We start from the raw sequence: 18,334 nt of genomic DNA, 5'->3' as shown, positions 1-18,334 counted from the left end.
TGAGCAGCATTCCTTTAAGATGTTATCATTCTTGCCTATTAGCGACAGAGAGACAGTCACTGTTCTACTGCTGGTCTCCATGGAGAATCAGCATTAACTATCCATTTGCAAATATCTCTGTATATTTGTAACTTTAGCTTTCTGCACTCTGACTACCCTAAATTCCAAAGATATACCTACTGTTTTGAGAGCAAAACAGTTCCTCTGATACCGAGTCTTGAGTCTCCTGGGTTGAATGCTGGCTCTCTCAAAGATATGCCCACATCTCAATCCCCAGAAGCTGGGAGTGTGTTTTTATTTGGAAAAGGGGTTTTTGTGGATCTAATTAGGTTAAGGATCTCTAGATGAGATCATCCTGGATTATCCAAGTTTGTCACCCTGGATTATCCTAAATACAATGACATGCATTTATAAGGGACAGAGGAGAAGACAGAGACACAAAGGGAAGGCCATGTGAAGAAGGAAGCATAAACTGCAGTTATATAGAGCTGCAAGCCAAGGAATGCCTGGAACCACCAGAAGCTGGAAGAGCAAGTAATTCTCCCCTAGAGCCTTCAGAGTGGGTGTGGCCCTGCTGATTCCTTGATTTCAGATGTTTGACTTCTGGCCTCCAGAGCTGTGAGAGACTACTTCTGTTGTTTTAAGCCATCAAGTTTGTGGCAATATGTTAGAGCACATATTACCCTAGGAAACTGATATACCTAGAACAAGTAATTGCTTTGTAGAGAGGTAATGGAACGGATTAGAAAGAACAGTTAAGCAAGATAGACTCAAATTTTAAACCTAGATTTTCTCTGTATAAGTTGTGTGATGTAAAAATGGAAGTTACTTTAAATCTCTGATGTTCAGGCTTTTCATTAGTAAAATCATGGTAAGCCCTCATTGTAGGATCACTGTGTGATATGGAGGTATGAAAATACCTCACTTGCTGTAAGCATTACAACAGCAGAATATTATTCTGATCAATATTCAATACTCAACCTATTAATAATAAATTCAAAAATGTGCCACATACTATAAAAATTAAAAACAGTTGTTTTCCTTGAGAATCAACATTTTAGCAATTAGAGCATAAGGGACTGATTAATGTGGAAACTGGTTGTGCAATACCAAATGTTTTGACAAATCTTTATTTCAAATTTACTATTCATGCCATTTTAAGCAACCTCCTCGGTTGTCAGTGGAACCATATTCAGTCAGGTTCCTTTACTGTCTCATTTTTAATATCCTCCCTAGTTTCTTATAGACAAATAATGGAGAGTAATGCCAGAGTATTACTGGATAATATTTGCATCTAGCTTGGGCTTAAGACAGACAGATAAGAAGCAAAGACTGTGATAATAGAATTTTCCTAAATGTTAGTCTAAGAAAATTGACAACAGCATAATAATCTCTAGGACAAAGTTGTCAAATTCATACCCACCGTGAACACCTTTGGTTATCCCTAACATTAAGGAAGACAAAAAAATAAAGGAGATCTAACAATAATTTTCCTAGAGGGACAATATAGGAATCATGAAGTTTGGGTATTTCATGTTCTGGAATAACTCCTTAATACCAGAAAATTGAGACTCTAGTGAAAGCTATCAAAAATACACACAAGAAAAGTGAAAAAAAATTTCAAGAACTACTCTTTTTTACTTTTCTAAGGACAAATTTGGCAAATATTATAAAAAAATAAAAAATTAAAGTCAAAAATATAATAGATTAGCTATAATGTTACTTGTGGCTGTTAAAATTTAATTATTTATTCTTTCACTCATTCATTCTCTCAGCAAATATTTATTAAATGCCTCATCAATACCAGGCATTATGTTAGGTGCTAGAGATACAGCTTGAATAAGATATCCATTCCCTATCTTAAAGGAGATTTAGATAAAACAATCAATTCAAATAAGGCACACATTATAGGAGTACAATGTAAGGCAACCCTAATCAGTTGGGGAATGAGGGAAAGCATCCAAAGAAAATGAGCTTTAAGTTGAGACTTGCTAAGTTATTTCAGTTAGGGGGAAGAAGAGAAAAATGGAGACTTATTCCAAACGAAAGGGAGGACAAAGACCAGAAATGGGAGTGAGGTGTGCATTGAAGGCATGAAAAGGAGTTCAGTATGATTGGAGCATAGAAAGCCAGGAAAAAGTGATATAAGTCAGGCTGGAAGAGGAGACAGGGGCCAGATTTTAAGATTAAGGACATCAGGAGAATGTTGCAATAACTTAGGTGAGAAAATGGTGCTGTAAACTACAATGGTAAGCTTTGATATGGAGAGAAATGAACAGATTTAAAACATAGTTAGGAGGAAGATCAAGAGAACTTGGAGACTAAATGAATGTGGGGACAGTAGGGGATATGGAGAAGGTAAGGATAATGTCAGGTTTCTAACGTATGCAATTATGTTGCGACACTGAAGGTAAGGGCATGTCTGCAGGGAAGATTATGAGTTTCCTTTCGGATATGTTGTTTGGGGTGTCTATGGGTAATCAAGAAAAGAAGTCTAGAAGGCAGTACTCAGAGACAAGTCTGGGTAGGAGAGAAAAATGTAGTGGCCATCCATATGAAAATACTAATTGAAGCTATGGGAGTAAATGAGATTGACCAGGAGTTCTATCCAAAGTGAAGAGAGAGCCTAACAGAGAGTCTTGAGAACAACAGTCTTTAATACTGCAGAGGTTAAGTAAGACTGCCTTTAAAGGACTTCATAATTCCCCTTCATAACAAACCCTTACTTTTCTATAGCAATGCAACACTTTCCCTTACGTGCATTCTCCTTTTTGGCTCTCAAACAAGCTTATGAAATAAGCAGGGGTGGCAGTATAACTCTTTACAGATAAGAATCAAGGTTCCAAGAAGTTAGGCCTGAGGTCACTGCACACCAATGTGAAGACTGCAACTTGAAACTTACTTCCAGCTTAGTTTTCATTCCTTAACACTACTCTGCTCTCAAACATCAGCTGCTTACAGCTTCTTCCTTAATGCTAGCCTGGACAATAGCCTACTTGGCATTGCTAAAGGTGTTAAGCTTTGTGTACATATCAATCAAAAACCTCTCCATCTAGAACTGCTCTAAGGACAGAAGGGCTAAACTGAGGCAAAATTATGAAGTAGGAGAACTAGTTCTTAGAGCTCAGAGCTTCCTACCTTCTCTATCTTTCCTTCTGTAAAAACATTTGTTCATTCACTCACCAATTAGTTACTAAGCTAGATACTTTGTGAATACAGGAGTTAATAAGTCATACCCAATCTCCACCTGCATGGATCATACACAATAGCAGGAAGGCAGATGTAACAACTAAATATACTTAAAGTTAGGAAAGAGAGGAGTAAGGAGCTGGGGGAGCAAACAACAGGCAGACCCAACCTACCCTCAAGAGGCTGCGGAGCACATCTTAGAACAAGTAACAAGAACTTAAACTGAGACTTAAAGGATTGTTGAAGTCAACTATCTTGGCTGCTGTTGTAACGAGAAAAAGTGAGCCTTTCAATTAATTCAAAAAATGAAGATAGAAGCTTATAGGTTAATGGACTACCTTTTATATTTTTCAAAAAGGAAATCCCAGAGTTTGCTATGCTTGATCCAAAAGAATCTCCTTAAATTGTGACATTCCTAGAATTGCACCATTTAAGTCTAAGAGACTGAGAACATTACTCACACACACCTCAACTCACACCAAGTAGGCAGGCATTTAATTTCTCTCCCCCTGAGTCCAGATTTGAAGGCAAGGAAAGAATTTTAAATACATTTTCTTATTTAGTACCCATGACTCTGAGTTATATTATTCACATTTTACAGAAGAGAAAATCATCTGAAATAGTAGGTAATCTGCCCAAGATTACAAGCCAGTAAATGGGTACTCAGAACATGAAATTAGTTGATTGGTTTTAAAGCATCTATTTGTTCTACCCCACACCACTGCTTTTGCCAAATAAGTGCTCTGCACTAACGGGAAACTGTATGGGGGTTCTTTTAGAAAACAATAGAGATGCTTAAAAAATATTTCTAAATATACTAGCCTGATGACCCTATTTAAATTTACTATCCACCTACTCACCATACATAAGTTTCCATCTCTTTTGCCCTATTGTTAAAAGAACTTTGTTAAAGTATAATTGAAAAATAAATTGCACAAATTTAAAGTGTACAATTTGATAAGTTTTGACACATTGACCAATGAAATCACTACCAAAATCAAGATAGTAAAATTATTCATCACCCCCAAAAGTTTCCTTATGCAACCATTGATCTACCTTCTGTCACTACACATTATATTTTCCAGAATTTTATATAAATGGAATCTTATGGTATGCACTTGTTTTGTCTACTTTCACTCAGTATAATAATTTTGAGATCCACCATGTTGTAGTATGTATCAACAAATTGCTCTTTTTATTGTTGAGTAGTACTCCATTGTATAGATATACTACATTTTGTGTATCCATATCCATTCGCCTCTTTATGGACATTAGGCTGTTTATAATTTTTAGCTTATACAAATAAAGCTGCTATGAACATCTGTGTACAAGCCTTTACAAAGACATATACTTTCTTTTGTGTATATACATAGGAGAAAAATGATTGGATCACATGGGTGTGTGTTTAACTTAAAAAAACTGTCAGAATGTTTTCCAAAGTGGCTATACCATTTTGCTTTTCCATCAGTAATGTATGAGGGTTCTGGTTTCACCACATCTTTGCCAATATTTGGTATGGTCAGTCTTTTTAATTTCAGCCATTGTAATAGGTGTGGAGTAGTATCTCATTGTGGTTTTAATTTACATTTCTCTAATGAGTGATGATGCTGAACATCTTTTCATATGCTAACTTACCATCCCTTTATCTTCTTGGGAAAGTGTACTAAAGTACAAGGAGCACATGCAGCTCAATATCAAAAAAACAAACAACCCAATCCAAAAATGGGCAGAAGATCTAAATAGACATTTCTCCACAGAAGAGATATAGATTGCCAACAAACACATGAAAGGATGCTGAACATCACTAATCACTGGAGAAATGCAAATCAAAACTACAATGAGGTATCACCTCACACCAGTCAGAAGGGCGATCATCAAAAAATCTACAAACAATAAATGCTGGAGAGGGTGTGGAGAAAAGGGAACCCCTCTTGCACTGTTGGTGGGAATGTAAATTGATACAGCCACTATGGAGAACAGTATGGAGGTTCCTTAAGAAACTAAAAATAGAACTGCCATACGTCCCAGCAATCCCACTACTGGGCATGTACCCTGAGAAAACCATAATTCAAAAAGAGTCATGTACCACAATGTTCACTGCAGCTCTATTTACAATAGCCAGGACATGGAAGCAACCTAAGTGTCCATCAACAGATGAATGGATAAAGAAGATGTGGCACATATATACAATGGAATATTACTCAGCCATAAGAAGAAACGAAATTGAGTTATTTGTAGTGAGGTGGATGGACCTACAGACTGTCATACAGAGTGAAGTAAGTCAGAAGGAGAAAAATAAATACTGTATGCTAACACATATATATGGAATCTAAAAAAAAAAAAGAAAGAAAAAAAAAAGGTTCTAAAGAACCTAGGGGCAGGACAGGAATAAAGATGCAGACATAGAGAATGGACTTGAGGACACAGGGAGGGGGAAGGGTAAGCTGGGATGAAGTGAGAGAGTGTCATGGACTTATATATACTACCAAATGTAAAACAGCTAGCTAGTGGGAAGCAGCCACATAGCACAGGGAGATAGCTTGGTGCTTTGTGACCACCTAGAGGGATGGGATAGGGAGGGTGGGAGGGAGACGTATAGCTGATTCACTTTGTTATAAAGCAGAAACTAACACACCATTGTAAAGCAATTATACTCCAATAAAGATGTTTAAAAAAAAATAAAAGAAAAAACCAAACCAAAACAAACAAACAAAAAGAACAGAGTACTACTAAAGGTAATTAGGTAATTATATTTTTTAAAAAGAATATAAATGGATTTTTCTTCCTTCTCATAACTTATTTGAAAGCAATTTAATAAAATAATATGTATAGGAAAAAATAAATAAATAAAAAGATTGGGTCATAGTATTATTGAATTTTGATATTTTAAAATATTTTCTGGCTACAAGTCCTTCATCAGATATATTCTTTATTTATTTTATTTTATTTTGTTGTTTTGTGGTACGCGGACCTCTCACTGTTGTGGCCTCTCCCGTTGCGGAGCACAGGCTCCGGACGCACAGGCTCAGCGGCCATGGCTCACAAGCCCAGCCACTCCGTGGCATGTGGGATCTTCCCGGACTGGGGCACGAACCCGTGTTTCCCTGCATCGGCAGGCGGATTCTCAACCACTGCGCCACCAGGGAAGCCCCATCAGATATATTCCTTACAAATATTTTCTTAGAGTCTGTGGTTTGTCTTTTCATTGTCTTAATAATGTTTTCAAAGAGCAGAAGTTTTTACTTTTGATGAAGTTCAATTTATTCTTTTCTGGATCATGTGTAAATGGATAGTGCACTGATCATCTCCTAACATACTTCATGATCCACTTTTCATTGATGGATTCCAAGTGTCTAGAATGGTACCTAATACACAGTAGGTATTCAATGAACATTTGATTAATAAATAAAAATTTCAAGAAGTTAAATGTAAATTGTGGAGACAGTTTGTAGTCAACATAGAAAATAAAGTAGTCTTAAGTGCAAAGGCATGTTCAATTTTTGTTATCTTATCTAATACAAATGTTTATTGATAGAGGTACCCAAATGTATTAAATTCTTTCAGTTAAAGAACCTGGTACTTTTTACCTGGAGACAAATTCCTTCTCCCTCAAAATATGAATTTGAGATTCTGTAGAACTTAAAGTAGTAAGTCCCCTACCCATCTCCATTCTCCACACCCCCAGTAACTCAAATCCTATATGAATCTTTGTAAATAAATTAAAGCTGATGAATTCTCAAAAACTCTAATTGTGCCAATTATAAATAAGCCTCAGGATGGATTTCAACCAGCAGCGTCCCCAAAACCATTATCTGAAACTCTAATCCATTATTTTTTCTTTCATAATTAATTTTTCTAAGTAGGTCAGTACTATTCATTTTATTTAAGTGCTGTTCCAGTAATCCCATTTTCTCAACAACCAAAGTCAACTATAACTATATCCATATTTTTAATTAAATATACCAAAAACATTCTTATATTATACAAAACACTAAATTAGGCAGTAAAAGTTTTTTGTCTAATAAGTAATATGATAATGTACTATATTGGTCCTCAATTGCACATCTTGGCCGTACAAATCTGGTAGAGTTTTATAAGCACCTCAAGGATTTCTAGATATATGGGTGCTTAAATAGGTATTTCCCACAAGAAAAAGCTTATTTTATAATATTTTAGCATTTAAATCACTAGGAACAATTACCAGAGATGTATATAAGTAAATAGATAGATAAACACATGATGTGGTAGACATACATATTATATGTTATATGTATAACTATATATACCTACATTGTGTGTGTGTGTGTGTGTGTGTGTGTGTGTGTGTGTGTGTGTGTGTATAACATCAAAATTCAACTCACTGGAACACAGGAGATAAAAGGGTCAAGCAGCCAACAGAATTTGCCACATTGATGGACTTTACTCCTAAGAGAGCTTCTCAGTCCCCCTCACTCAGAGCTTACATATTCTCCATTTAGACACAATTCTAAAAACTCTGGGATCTGCTTTCCTATCCTCAACAGATTAAATGTTGATAACTCAACAGTGTAGGTGGATTGTGGTTGATACTAGCTGCAAGCAGCCTGACATGGGGAGAAATGAGAGCTCTGATAGAGCCCATCTAAGCAGTGTCCTGGTGGGGTCACCGAGGCCTGCTGGTTAGGAGGAAGCTTAGTGGAAATGCGCGAAATTTCTGGGAGGAAGGGTCTGATGTTCTCAAGGATGAAATATTCGAGACTCAGTGACAAGGTGATATGGATCTAATAGGAGACTGACAGCAAATAGAAATTCATTATTTTGTTATTTAATGCAAGTTGCTTTTTAAATTATTCTTTCCCTATGAATTTTACCACCAGGTATTTGTGAATATTCTGAGTGAATTAATGCTTCCTGACTTATTAAAGCACTTTTGACACTGTAAATTAGCTAACTCTTTTTTCAAAGATACTAAGAATATAAGGCTTTGCATTTCTCATAAAGGAAAATAAAATCACCACAAGTATATCCATTACGAACCACTGAGGTATGAATTTAGGGAAAATTAGGATGAATATAGAATACTATCCTAACTTTCTGCAGTACCCCCTGAACTGTCACCAGAGTTCTTAATTCAAGTATGTACTCTTGATCTAAAAATATGCTAGCCCAAGAAACTGAATGATTACCCCTCAGCTGAAAGCACATTTAGTGATCTGAGATAGGAGAAATTTCATTTCAGTCAAGCAAATGGTTTTGGTTTTCCAACCAAAGGAAGGCTTCATCATGTGTGAGCCATCATTATAATGGAATGTGACAGAATTTTTTTAAACAGATGTATTTTAACGTAGATCTCTAATAAGGGCTATTTTTCATAGTAGTCATCCTGGTAGAAACTTACTCCAGGGATACTGTCATTACTTGGAAGTTGGGGCATTGCCTTTCGAATTAGTTTCTGAAAAAAAAAAAAACAGTCTTTTTGTTTCATAGTTACCCTTTCTCTAACACCACATGCCCCTGATTACCTTACTGCGAATGTGCCTCACTTACACTGATCAGCAAAGAGCCTCCTCCTGGGATTGGTATCATGGCCTACTTATCCTGGGCTTTGCTGAGGGTTAGGGGTTTATGGGAATTAAGAGAGTCTATTTTTGACCACCGCATCTGTGTGGCATACCAAACTCCTTTGGCCAAAAAAGCAATATAAAATTGAGATTACCAAGGGCCCTATTCCTGGGACTAGAGAATGAGAAAAATTCTCCACGACAGAAGAGAGGACTTTTAGGAATCACTTTTCATCTGAAGTTCGTGTGTGCATGTTTCTGGCTTGGCTCTTAATTGACCTGCTCTTCCAGTATCTGCTGCCTGGAATCTGAAGGAAAACTCTGACCTTACCAAGAAGGTTGTCATAGAGTAACACGGTAAATAAAGTATAATGAGTTAATTTGAGCACCTAGTCTAGGGTTCTATGTACCCTATGGGTCTTCAGTAAGAATTTGTTGATTATGTCTGACTCACTTTCAATGTAAATAAGCCACATACATATTGCTATTAAAATAAAACAAGCAACACAAATACTTTCTAACTTCCTGGAAGTGGAAGTAAAGTAGCAAATTGGAAGAACCACTCTCACCCTTCCTAATCCCCACTCCCTGCAAACTAATTCAAAGGAAGAAAAGAATATAAAGGGGAAAATGAACATAAGAAAAACAATTAGCCATTGCAGTCTGCAAAGCCTGTAACGTTATCTAGAATGACAGCATAGCCATTGTTCATGCTGCCAGAGCCCTGCATGTTTGCTAGCTCACCCGAGGTCCTGGGAGAATAATAAACTAAGCAGATTAGATGTAGACTGATGCCTCCATGCCACCACCACCTCACACAACAAGCACACTGTTCTGAGTGTCTGAACACATGCAGGCAGGTAAACCCAGAGAATGGGCACTCCATGTTAGCGGGACGGGAAGAGGCTGCCAACAAACAGGGCCTGTTTATTATTTAACAGTTGGTACTGCTAGAGGCCTGGCACTGCTATAGAGCACTCTCTGTTTCAGTGCAAGTCAGCCTGATTATGAGAGCGTGTGAGCCAAATCGTGTTTACCATAGTCTGTGAGAACCTCAGTGTCCCCAACAGACATGGAAATTCTTACAATAGCTCTCATCCAAACAGAGAACATCATTCCTGAGATGGAGGTAAAGGGCTTTGTGTGCTTAAATATTGTCTGATCATCTGCTTAGTGTCTCTACGTGTACTTGCTTTTCTCCTGCTTAAGACTAGTCATTCCTGTTTAATGACATATTCCTCTGCTTTTGCTTATTCTACTTCAGGACCTAAATCAACCAAATAATGTGTGAATCACCCATCTACTAACAGTGCTGATGCTGTCTTGCACACTTTGGCTTTCCAGCAAAAGAATCTGCTGCCCAGGACAGCTACCTCCTGCTTCGCCAGGACTGCCTCTGCAGTGAGTCTCTTCTCTGCCAACGTGAGCCACAGGTGGATGCCTTCCTACAAATCCAATCAGCAGGATAATACACGACTATCACAAGAGTGGACCTTAATGACAAAGAGCCCTGCTTAGATGGTCACCCCATTAACTTTGATTTGATTATTCTGCCCCAGCAGAACACTTGGCTTCATAACCACAGATGGCACCAGCCCAACATAAAACCTGTAGAGAAAGTAGTTTGGTTCATAGATTTTCAAAATATTAAATATGATATAAAATACAAAAATGGTAAGTATCGAGATAGTCCCTGCCTCCCTAGGAAAGCTCCAACTTCTTTTAAAAAATAAAAAAGTTCAGAGCACATGAAACAATTATGATAACTAGGCAACACAGATCATCTAATAATCTCCTTTGAAATTCAACATAAATCAACCACTCTTTTAAGTGTAATAATCTTGGCTTTTATCTTCAATACCAAGGCAGCTTTTGATATTATGTGAATTTATTCTATACAACTGTTTATAAATTTGAGATAAAATTGGCTCCATATAAACTAATTCAATATTTTGAAACTTAATTGTACCTTGGACACACTTTCCCTATGATCATGTGTAAATCACCAAAATGCTTTCTACCAATAAAGACAGAGGCATAACAAACTATGTTGTTTTACCTGAAACAATGTATATTAATTTTTGTCAATTTTCTAATTGACAGTTGATATTTACATGCTGAAATATCAAAATACTGTTTGTTTTTCCTTAATAATCTTTCAAGTTTAAATGCCACTCAAAGAAAATAATATATGTTAAGTATAGTTAAAGTCATAATTTTATATTTTTTATTTTATTATATTTTCAAAGAAAGTACTTGTCCTTAGGTCATAGATCATATACACATACATAGTAAATAAAACTACAACAACAGAGAAAGTATGAAAAAATAATTCCCTGTTTAGGATAAAGTTAATTCCTAATTTAATTTAATCACTTCCTCTACTGATCAGAGATGCTTCAAAAACAGCCCCAAATTAAGGAAGTCAATTGTAAAATCAAGGGGCTTCTCCCAAAGCATTCTGCATATAATAATGTTCATAACTACTAGTTAATAGCAGAGCAATGGATCCAATTATAGGTTCACAAAGGGAAAGGTGCTATTTCAGCCATGACAAAAATATGAACAGGGATTTTTCACAATGAGTAAAGAAAATGACATGTGTTTATCTTTGTGCTAAAGCACTTCACAGTTAGAAAGAGACATTAGTAACAGTTCACACTTGTCAAGAGCTTACTATGTGCTAGATACTCTTTTAAGAGCTTTATATGAACGTACTCATTCAATCCTTACAACAACCAAATAAACATGTACTATTATTTCCTCCATTTACAGATGAGGAAACTGAGGCACAGAGAGGTTAAGTAACTTGCCTGAGGCAGAGTCTAATAATAATCACTGTGTTGAGCTTTTCATAGTGCTGATCATTCCATCTGAGGTCCATGTCTAATTTAAAGATATGTGGTTCCAGAGGCTGTAAATATTAAAGCTAAAGCAATTTAAAATGATCTAGTGCATGGTCCTAGAATTCCAGGTTGTAGGAGGAGGTTTGGAAAGACTGTGAAACCTCAAAATTTTGTGGATAGATATACTTTTCTGAGAAAAGAATATGAACCCATGAAGCTAGTCTAAATCTCTCAATTGAGAGATTAAGGAAATAAAGCCATGGAGCAATGCATGTAAATGTTACATATTATGAGAAAAAAATAGAAGAACCAAGCTTAGAAACCAGAGCTCCTTTCATTACCTTCTCAGCCCTAACTCCCTCAGGTGACTGGCCTTCCATGGCAGAAGAAATCTGAGTGAATGACACAAAGACTTTACCTCTGCCAGTTCCCCATAACTCAGTAAAGCAAAACAAGGAGACAAGAAGAACAGAAACTCTAGTGGAGTCTGTTCTTGGACACTCAATGCTGATGGAAAAAAGGTGGAACATTTAAGAGATAAGAAGAAAAAAATTCTCTAAATTTCCTTTTATTTCTCTTGGATCTCTTAATGGTAGTTTATATTTACCCAGAAATCATCTATTGTGTCCACATTTTTCAAATTTATATGTAAAGTATTCATAATAATTATTTTAACTTCTTCTATTTCTATGGTTACTTCCCGTATTTCTAATTTTGTACATTTGTAGGCTTCCTCATTTGGTGATTAAAGCATGGAATATTGATTTATTTATTGTTTTGTCATTCTCTTTGTAAAACCCAATTCTAATTTATTAGTGTCTCTCATTCTGTTCTCTACTTCATTAATTTCCAGTTTTATTTTTTATCAATTTTTTTCTTTCTGCTTTGCAGATTTTTTTTCTTTTAACAAACATCCTGAGATGAATGCTAGTATGTTTACAATTATTTTTCCCTGTAATGTTAATATCTAAAGCCATGGATTTTCCTCTGAACACTGCTCTAACTATACCCATATGTGCTTATTTTCTGTAAATTCTGTAATCTTTGTTTAATTGAAAAAATGGATTTTAAAAGTTTAAAGTTTACCAAGAGATAATAGTTTTAATTTTTTCTTTAATATTAATGTCTAACTCACTATGTTATGATAGAATATAGCCTGAATTTTCTCAAATGTCCTTCAGGCATAGTAGTTTTCCTTCTTTGATTTTTTAACATGGCTAATTGTATTAGTAGACTTCTGAATAATAAACTATATTTTTAATAGATGACTTTAGTCTTATACTTATTGCTTTAAAATATATTCTTGATCTTAATTCTGCCACCTTACTTTATATTATTTTAAAAATCACTTCCTTTCTTTTCTCTGATTTGCTTCATTACTGTCTTTTCTTCCTAACAGTTTGGAAGTTTTATCTTAGTTTGTTAATTCTTCTATTGCAGTGTTTCTCAAACCTACAGGCTTTATTTAAAACATAGATTCCAACTCCCATCACTCTCCATCAAAAGATTCAGTAGGTCTGTATTGATATACTGGGTATTTTTTTCGAGGATTTTATAATACTCATCTGATGGTCTGATGACCACATCTTGAGTACACTGTTCTAATAGTTAACTTTATACATTCCAATAATGGAGTTAAAGTCCTATTTTTGATTTCATGACTTTATAATACAACTTTGGATTATCTAAAAAATTACTCTAAAAAAATCATGAAAATACTCCCCTACACTTCCTTTTGTCCTCCACTCTCTCTTTCCTCTCACGACTGGACTTTGATTAAATTGTTACTTTTAATTCTTCTTCTTATTTTTATAGCTTTAAATAATGCATCTACATCTGTGTTACTTAGTTTGCCAAATTTAGACAGTATTGATCCCTCATTCCCGGCTATGAAACACAGGTGAATGAATCCACACTTGCCTCCTATTATTTCCTCTTTACCTTTCAAACCTCTCAGGTTCTCTCATGTTATTATTTCTATATCATCAAGGTTTACACCATTTACTTTCTATTCTGTAACATCCTCCCCTCCCTAACCACATTATTTAGTCATAAGTCTATTTTTAAGTTGACTTGAGATTCACTAATGTTTATTTTTCATGGCTTCTCTTAATATTTTGGTAACCTAAATTCATCATTAAAATTTTGCTGTTTTGCTTGTTTACCAGAATAGTTCATGGTGTTATAGACTCTGAGTACTTGTATTTTAAATTTTGAGGCAAATCCAGTCCCTCACCTTTTGATATTTTTCATATATACTTTCCAGGTGTCTTTCTTCAGCCAGGAATTTCTGTAATTTCATCAAGATGGATCTCATTGCTTATTGCTCAGCACCATGATTTTCCTAGGATACAGTGGGCTCTTTTCAGTATAAAAATTCAGGACTATTTCCAGAAAAATTTTATTCTATTAAACATTGAAATTGTTTTCCATTTGTTCTGTTCTTTTTTCCTTCACAAATATCAGCTGTCCCAATTATTCCTTTGCTGTCCAAAGGTGTAACATAAAATTTTCTTTATTCAATTTTAACAGATAACACATTTAAATGATTCCAAAATATAAATGTATGAAATGATACACAGTAAAAAGTCTACCTTTCATCCTGTTTTCCATCCACCCAGTTCTTACAACATCCTCTGACAGGTAACTACCGTTATTAGTTTGTTGCTTTTCAAAAAACAGATATGCCAGTAAAAACAAAATATATTCTTTGTATGTATGTTTTTATATAATACACGCTGCTCTACATCTTGAAGTTTTCACTTAAAATATGTATATTGAATGGAAATCCAATAGTTCATTAACCTAAGCCCCTTTTGACAAACATTTAGATTGTTTCCAATATTTCCAACAACAACCAATACTGTAGTGAATAATCTTATGTATATATTATTTTAGTCATGTGGAATAAGTTCTTCAAACCAGAATTGATGGGTTAAGGAGTATATGTACTTGTTATTTTGGTAGATATTATAAAATTTATTCTCCCTTTGAAGTTGTTTATTTTTGGCATTTTGATAGATGAAAATGCATCTTGGTGTTCCTCTAATTTGCATTTCTCTTATCATGAATATTTTAATCTTTATTTATCTTATTATGTATGAGTTGAATATATATTAATATGTTTAAGAGTCATTTGAATGTTTTGTGCCAGTTTTCCTATTGACTTGTTGGTCTTCTTCCTTATCAGTTTGCAGGAGCTCTGATTTATTAGGGAGATAATATTTTTATTTGAGATATGAGTTGCCAATCATAATTATCACTTTCTCACAACATTTAAAAACTATTTTTAAGGTTTTTTATTATCATTCACAATTCTGGTGGTATTGCTAGAAGTTCTTTCCTTCTGCTACTTTCTATATCTAACATGGCTTTTAGTTCTAAAAGTTTTATTTTTCTCTTCCATTTCTTTCCTGTTCTCTCATAGGTCATTTCATTTCTCTTTTTGTTGTTTTACCTCTTTAATCCTGTATATCTGATCTTTGACCTCTTATTTTTAAAAAGCTACAGTTTCTTCTATTTCTTTGCTACTATGGAGAAAATATATTATTTTCTGGTACAACTCTTTTTCTGGTATATATCTTGATCTGCTTTTCCTTATGTCACTTTTGCTTTAAATTAGCTAAGAATGGGTCCAGTGCTGGTTCCTTTCTGATTATTTCTCATTTTTCAATCAGCCAATTTTATCAGCTTTTTGCTGAATAGAAGAGGCTGGAGGAGTGAATTGGGGCCATATGGAGTTTCATTTTGGTGCCATGTTTGCTGACACATTATATCTTTTCTCTCCAGCTCTGCTATGCACACTGTTCAAGGAATATGCCTCTGCTCAGTAACTTCCCCATTTGGATTGATGGGAGCCCTAAAGGACTTGCATGGACTCCTATATTTTACAGATCTTGCTGGTCATAATTTAATGTTTCTTTTTCTTCTCCTAAATGTGATCAACATGGCAAAAGCTAATACGGGGGCTTCCCTGGTGGCGCAGTGGTTGAGAATCCGCCTGCAGATGCAGGGGACACGGGTTCGTGCCCCGGTCTGGGAAGATCCCACATGCCATGGAGCAGCTGGGCCCGTGAGCCATGGCCACTGAGCCTGCGCGTCCGGAGCCTGTGCTCCGCAACGGGAGAGTCCACAACAGTGAGAGGCCCGCGTACCACACACACAAAAAAGCTAATACGGGTTACTATCTCCACCTTGCCACCGTCACATCCTGGTCTGGTACATGTGGCAGCTTTCACTGCCAGCTTCTCTGTTGACCTGTGCTGTAGAATAGGGCTCAGGGCCGCATCCACAGACCACCTAGAGCCTAGACTTCCCTGTTCCATGTAAGTAACAGTAGCATGTGTCCCTCAGGGTCATTCCATCTACTTTGCAGTTTCTGGCTACCACATACGTTTAACACACTCTCGATAACCCCCTTAACTTGGTCTAAATTTCATAGTGTTCCATGGTTTGTTATTTGGGATTGTGCCTCTCTTCTAAAGGACGAGGGGTTTTATGTGTCTCGTTTTTGTTTGCTTATTTATTTGTTTGAGTGCCTATTTGGTTTTTGCATAAGAAGGTATGAAGTAGAATTGCATTTATCATCTATGTCCTCTTAATTGGCAAAAAGAGAACTTCATTTATTAGCTCCTTTTCAACTCTTCCCTCAATTAAGTGCTTTGACATTCCTGTCCCTAAAACTGGACTAACCCACTATAAGGTGTCAACCAAGTGTTTACATTAGTTGACCATTGTAAGTCTCTCATCATAAGCATATTTGCAATAGGGGACTTTAAACCTTAGACCAAACCTGAGACTTCCAGATGAAGCTATGAAATGAAGCTATGGTTGTAGAATGACAAGTAATATGGAAGATGTGGGGAAGAAGTTAGAGGACCACAATTAGTATCTGCAAAATTACCTCATGTGGGTGACTGACAGATATGTTTGAGTTGCTTTAATGTCTAGAATTTGCTATAGCAATGCCTCATTTTTTCTACAATAAGAGAATAAAAGGAGAAAATAAGTAAATTTTCTAGTTAACTAAACAATTTTCTTTTAAACATTAAGGTGGAAATCTTTATAATTATTTCCAATTTTCTAAAGAAATGACTTGATATAGTGAAAGTATACTGGCGTGAGAAGTTCTGAATTCTTACACTCTGTCTGCCATGTATTATTAATAAAACTTTGGCAAATCATTTAACCTACTCAAGCCTCAGTTCCTCCATCTATAAAATGGGAAAAGGAATACTCCTTTTCTTACCATATATGTTTTCTGTAAATAAAATAATATATATCAAAATGCTTTGTAAACTAATAAACAACCAAAAAAGCAAAAGCTTCTTAATAATAAAAGATAATCCAGAAAAAAAATAAGGTATTATGATACTGCCAAAGATAATACAGACATATGGGGCAGTTTATCCTATACAACATGATATGATTTTGTGACCCTTTTGTGTGCTTTTTCTAATTGTTCAGCTAAGCTCTGGCTGCCATTTCACTTCTCATTGCTTTCAGTGAGTCTGCCTCTAGGAATAAAACTTCCTCTCCCCCTGCTTCCTCTTCCACAGTACATTTATATAGTTCTTGTGTTTTTTTTTTTTTTATGTTTTTTTATTGCCTCAAGTCTGCTGTGAAAGATAGTATAGAGTAATGAAAAGGGAAAGAAGCTCTGAAGTCAGACAGACCTGGTTGAATCCTGGCTCTCTGTTCTTGTGCACTTTATTTAACATCCCTGAATCTATTTCCTCATTCCTAAAATGAATGTTATAAGTATTATTATGAGAAAAAAAATTGTATCATATCTACATAAGGTTTGGTACATAGTATGCATTTTTAAAATTAGAGATACTCTGAAGGACGATGTAATATGTAAAGTTCTTGGGTTTCATCAAATCTCATTTGCCTTCTTAAAAGCATATTTTGTCTATTTCTACGTTCTTAATTGAGGTATTAAGACAGCTGACAACTGATATATTGCAATACTTTGATCAACAGCTTTTTTTTTCATGAACCATTTCAGCTTTTCCTAAATGCCACTATAGAATCTACTTTTCCTTAAGAGCTACTATTTATTGATATCCTTTACTCAACTTACAGTTCCAACAGTTTCTCTGTTTCAATTAACTTCTTTCTGTCTTAAGTAACTTTTTTTCTCTCGTGTAAACTAATATATCCCACTCGTAAACCTTCAGGACAGAGACCATATTATCTTTGTTCACAATGCTCTGAATATTATGTAAAAACAATACCACTATTAAGTAATGATTATGTATGTGAATATTATGGCTTCTATGAATTTACCCACTCTGCCTGAACTCATACCTAGAAGTTCACAGAATATTATTATATGGCACTTACATAATCCTTTATGATTTTGCAAACATCTCATAATCATTTAATGGAAGTCTTCAAACCACTAGAATAGGTTGATCTTGTCATTACTGTTGCTGAGAAGAGGAAACAAAGATGAAATGATAAAAACTTGTCAGATATCACATCTCATGCTATGAGGAAAAGTAGGATGAGCACTCAGTCTCTTATTCTCTTATCTGCTGATACCCATTGAGCTAGAGTTATCTTAGCTTCAGAAGAAGAAATACATCTATTCATTTCCAAGTATCATCATTTGGAAAAGATCTGTTCAGTTTTAAAGGGTGGTTTTCTTTATTTTCAAAATAAATAAAAGGCAAATCCCAGTGATTTGGGGCGGGAAGGGAGGCAGGAAAACCCACAATCTAGGGCCAGAGAACAGGAAGGAGGTAAAATTGG

At 35.4% G+C, this 18,334-nt stretch overlaps 1 protein-coding gene across 32 annotated transcripts in view; it reads right to left on the bottom strand.

Moving 5' to 3' along the window:
• The window catches only part of ZBTB20 (zinc finger and BTB domain containing 20), an 802,591-nt gene that overhangs the window by 492,591 nt on the left and 291,666 nt on the right, over nt 1–18,334 (bottom strand). For 5 of the 32 annotated variants that reach the window (XM_067034586.1, XM_067034594.1, XM_067034595.1 and 2 more), the window contains one exon: nt 17,924–18,012. The exons of 26 other annotated variants lie outside the window; for them this stretch is intronic. The gene's annotated coding sequence lies outside the window, so the exon portion shown is untranslated. Of the gene's footprint in view, nt 1–13,811; nt 13,920–17,923; nt 18,013–18,334 lie in introns of all 32 variants that reach the window. One more of the 32 variants, XM_067034564.1, reaches the window with a different exon arrangement.

The sequence above is a fragment of the Kogia breviceps genome, chromosome 5 (genome assembly GCF_026419965.1).
Source record: "Kogia breviceps isolate mKogBre1 chromosome 5, mKogBre1 haplotype 1, whole genome shotgun sequence".
In the NCBI taxonomy this organism is placed as follows: domain Eukaryota; kingdom Metazoa; phylum Chordata; class Mammalia; order Artiodactyla; family Physeteridae; genus Kogia; species Kogia breviceps.
This window is presented reverse-complemented; position numbering and strand designations above follow the sequence as displayed.